This window comes from Triticum urartu, chromosome 2A, assembly GCF_056163025.1.
Source record: "Triticum urartu cultivar PI428250 chromosome 2A, HENAU_Tu73, whole genome shotgun sequence".
Classification (NCBI taxonomy): domain Eukaryota; kingdom Viridiplantae; phylum Streptophyta; class Magnoliopsida; order Poales; family Poaceae; genus Triticum; species Triticum urartu.
In genome coordinates this window covers 28584465-28589720 of record NC_141874.1, presented here as the reverse complement: position 1 = coordinate 28589720, position 5256 = coordinate 28584465, and positions in this window count along the sequence as shown.

Sequence of the window (5256 nt, the reverse complement as noted above, 5' to 3'; positions counted from 1 at the left end):
CAGAGAATAATGGTTGTTCTATTTATATGAGTAATATCTTTTATGGTCATGCACCCTTGAAGAGTGGTCTATTCTTATTGAATCTCGTAGTAGTGACACACATATTCATAATGTTGAAGCCAAAAGATGCAGAGTTGATAATGATAGTGCAACTTATTTGTGGCACTGCTGTTTAGGTCATATCGGTGTAAAATGCATGAAGAAACTCCATACCGATGGACTTTTGGAACCACTTGATTATGAATCACTTGGTACTTGCGAATCGTGCCTTATGGGCAAGATGACCAAAACGCCGTTCTCCAGAACTATGGAGAGAGCAACAGATTTGTTGGAAATCATACATACAGATGTATGTGGTCCGATGAATGTTGAGGCTCGTGGCGGATATCGTTATTTTCTCACCTTCACAGATGACTTAAGCAGATATGGGTATATCTACTTAATGAAACATAAGTCTGAAACATTTGAAAAGTTCAAAGAATTTCAGAGTGAAGTTAAAAATCATCGTAACAAGAAAATAAATTTTCTACGATCTGATCGTGGAGGAGAATATTTGAGTTACGAGTTTGGTGTACATTTGAAACAATGAGGAATAGTTTCGCAACTCACACCACCCGGAACACCACAACTTAATGGTGTGTCCAAACGTCGTAATCGTACTTTACTAGATATGGTGCGATCTATAATGTCTCTTACTGATTTACCGCTATCATTTTGGGGTTATGCTTTAGAGACGGCTGCATTCACCTTAAATAGGGCACCATCGAAATCCGTTGAGACGACGCCTTATGAACTATGGTTTGGCAAGAAACCAAAGTTGTCGTTTCTTAAAGTTTGGGGCTGCGATGCTTATGTGAAAAAGCTTCAACCTGATAAGCTCGAACCCAAATCGGAGAAATGTGTGTTCATAGGATATCCAAAGGAGACTATTGGATACACCTTCTATCACAGATCCGAAGGCAAAAAATTTGTTGCTAAATTCAGAAACTTTCTAGAGGAGTTTCTCTCGAAAGAAGTGAGTGGGAGGAAAGTAGAACTTGATGAGGTAACTGTACCTGCTCCCTTATTGGAAAGTAGTACATCACAGAAACCGGTTTCTGTAACACCTACACCAATTAGTGAGGAAGTTAATGATGATGATCATGAAACTTCAGATCAAGTTGTTACTGAACCTCGTAGATCAACCAGAGTAAGATCCACACCAGAGTGGTACGATAATCCTGTTCTGGAAGTCATGCTACTAGATCATGATGAACCTACGAACTATGAAGAAGCGATGGTGAGCCCAGATTCCGCAAAATGGCTTGAAGCCATGAAATCTGAGATGGGATCCATGTATGAGAACAAAGTGTGGACTTTGGTTGACTTGCCCGATGATCGGCAAGCAATTGAGAATAAATGGATCTTCAAGAAGAAGACTGACGCTGACGGTAATGTTACTGTCTACAAAGCTCGACTTGTCGCAAAAGGTTTTCGACAAGTTTAAGGGATTGACTACGATGAGACCTTCTCATCCGTAGCGATGCTTAAGTCTGTCCGAATCATGTTAGCAATTGCCACATTTTATGATTATGAAATTTGGCAGATGGATGTCAAAACTGCATTCCTGAATGGATTTCTGGAAGAAGAGTTGTATATGATGCAACCGAAAGGTTTTGTCGATCCAAAGGGAGCTAACAAAGTGTGCAAGCTCCAGCGATCCATTTATGGACTGGTGCAAGCCTCTCGGAGTTGGAATAAACGCTTTGATAGTGTGATCAAAGCATTTGGTTTTATACAGACTTTTGGAGAAGCGTGTATTTACAAGAAAGTGAGTGGGAGCTCTGTAGCATTTCTGATATTATATGTGGATGACATATTGCTGATCGGAAATGATATAGAATTTCTGGATAGCATAAAGGGATACTTGAATAAGAGTTTTTCAATGAAAGACCTCGGTGAAGCTGCTTACATATTGGGCATTAAGATCTATAGAGATAGATCAAGACGCTTAATTGGACTTTCACAAAGCACATGCCTTGACAAAGTTTTGAAGAAGTTCAAAATGGATCAGGCAAAGAAAGGGTTCTTGCCTGTGTTACAAGGTGTAAAGTTGAGTAAGAATTAGTGCCCGACACTGCAGAAGATAGAGAGAAAATGAAAGATGTTCCCTATGCTTCAGCCATAGGCTCTATCATGTATGCAATGCTGTGTACTAGACCTGATGTGTGCCTTGCTATAAGTCTAGCAGGGAGGTATCAAAGTAATCCAGGAGTGGATCACTGGACGGCGGTCAAGAACATCCTGAAGTACTTGAAAAGGACTAAGGATATGTTTCTCGTATATGGAGGTGACAAAGAGCTCATCTTAAATGGTTACGTTGATGCAAGCTTTGACACTGATCCAGAAGATTCTAAATCGCAAACCGGATACGTGTTTACATTAAACTGTGGAGCTGTCAATTGGTGCAGTTCTAAACAAAGCATCGTGGCGGGATCTACATGTGAAGCGGAGTACATAGCTGCTTCGGAAGCAGCAAACCAAGGAGTCTGGATGAAGGAGTTCATATCAGATCTAGGTGTCATACCTAGTGCATCGGGTCCAATGAAAATCTTTTGTGACAATACTGGTGCAATTGCCTTGGCAAAGGAATCCAGATTTCACAAGAGAACCAAGCACATCAAGAGATGTTTCAATTCCATCCGGGATCTAGTCCAGGTGGGAGACATAGAGATTTGCAAGATACATATGGATCTGAATGTTGCAGACCCGTTGACTAAGCCTCTTCCACGAGCAAAACATGATCAGCACCAAGGCTCCATGGGTGTTAGAATCATTACTGTGTAATCTAGATTACTTGACTGTAGTGCAAGTGGGAGACTGAAGGAAATATGCCCTAGAGGCAATAATAAAGTTATTATTTATTTCCTTATATCATGATAAATGTTTATTATTCATGCTAGAATTGTATTAACCGGAAACATAATACTTGTGTGAATACATAGACAAACAGAGTGTCACTAGTATGCCTCTACTTGACTAGCTCGTTGATCAAAGATGGTTATGTTTCCTAACCATAGACATGAGTTGTCATTTGATTAACGGGATCACATCATTAGGAGAATGATGTGATTGACTTGACCCATTCCGTTAGCTTAGCACTTGATCGTTTAGTATATTGCTACTGCTTTCTTCATGACTTATACATGTTCCTATGACTATGAGATTATGCAACTCCCGTTTACCGGAGGAACACTTTGTGTGCTACCAAACGTCACAACGTAACTGGGTGATTATAAACGAGCTCTATAGGTGTCTCCGAAGGTACATGTTGGGTTGGCGTATTTCGAGATTAGGATTTGTCACTCCGATTGTCGGAGAGGTATCTCTGGGCCCTCTCGGTAATGCACATCACTTAAGCCTTGCAAGCAATGCAACTAATGAGTTAGTTGCGAGATGATGTATTACGGAACGAGTAAAGAGACTTGCCGGTAACGAGATTGAACTAGGTATTGAGATACCGACGATCGAATCTCGGGCAAGTAACATACCGATGACAAAGGGAACAACGTATGTTGTTATGCGGTCTGACCGATAAAGATCTTCGTAGAATATGTGGGAGCGAATATGAGCATCCCGGTTCCGCTATTGGTTATTGACCGGAGATGTGTCTCGGTCATGTCTACATTGTTCTCGAACCCGTAGGGTCCGCACGCTTAACGTTACGATGACAGTTTCATTATGAGTTTATATGTTTTTATGTACCGAAGGTTGTTCGGAGTCCCGAATGTGATCACGGACATGACGAGGAGTCTCAAAATTGTTGAGACATAAATATTGATATATTGGAAGCCTATATTTGGATATCGGAATCGTTCCGGGTGAAATCGGGATTTTACCGGAGTGCCGGGGGGTTACCGGAACCCCCCCGGGGGTTAATGGGCCTACATGGGCCCTAAGGGAGAAGAGGAGGGCAGGCCGCGCACCCCCTCCCCCCTAGTCCGAATAGGACAAGGAAGGGGGGCGGCGCCCCCCTTTCCTCTTTCCCCGTCCCCTTTCCTTCTCCAACAAGGCAAGAGGGGGGAGTCCTACTCCCGGTGGGAGTAGGACTCCTCCAGGCGCACCCCTAGGGGCCGGCCGCACCTCCCCCTCCCTCCTTTATATACGGGGGCAAGGGGGCACCCCATGACACACAAGTTGTTCTTCGTGATCGTTCCTTAGCCGTGTGCGGTGCCCCCTTCCACCATATTCCACCTCGGTCATATCGTAGCGGTGCTTAGGCTAAACCCTGTGACGGTAGAACATCAAGATCGTCACCACGCCGTCGTGCTGACGGAACTCTTCCCCGACACTTTGCTGGATCGGAGTCCGGGGATCGTCATCGAGCTGAACGTGTGCTAGAACTCGGAGGTGTCGTAGTTTCGGTGCTTGATCGGTCGGGCCGTGAAGACGTACGACTACATCAACCGCGTTGTCATAACGCTTCCGCTTTCGGTCTACGAGGGTACGTGGACAACACTCTCCCCTCTCGTTGCTATGCATCACCATGATCTTGCGTGTGCGTAGGAATTTTTTTGAAATTGCTACGTTCCCCAACAAGATGTTCTACGGATTTCATTGCAATTGTTTTTTCGGAGATAGTTACTCAGTCATAAACTATTTTCTACTTGTGATATTATATCCACAAAAATCAATGCTCAGGAAGCATTCAAAACATGCCAAAATCTTTGGAGGTGCAACTTGAGTTAATTCACAAAAATCAACGCTCAACATGATAAGAGATCACCAACTCGACATGATAAAAAAAAGTCATGTCTGATGATAAGAGCTCACTAGCTCAACATTAGTAAGGATGCCTGAAAATTCAGTTGTCAATATATCGACTTGTGTCTACGCAGTTGAGTTGTGAATTTGTAACATAACTTCTCTTTTGTTGGATACTAAGTTGGGGATTATCATGAATGCGCTATTGAATTTCAGCACCTTGCATAAAAATAGCATCGCTAGATACCAGCTCAACTCATGCATACCGATTGTTCTTAGTTTTTTTTTGGATTGGCGTTCACTGTTCAACAATATCATATCGCTTACCGTCGTGTCAGTATACTTAGGCATATAAACAAAATACAATGCATCATATTATTTCCTTGGACATACCTAGCTTGGTGGAATAGATATTTCATAGTTCTGTTTGAGTCATTTTAGTATATCCATTTTCTTCTGCTATTTCTTCTGATAAATTATCAAATGAGCTTATCGCATCATCCTGGACATTAA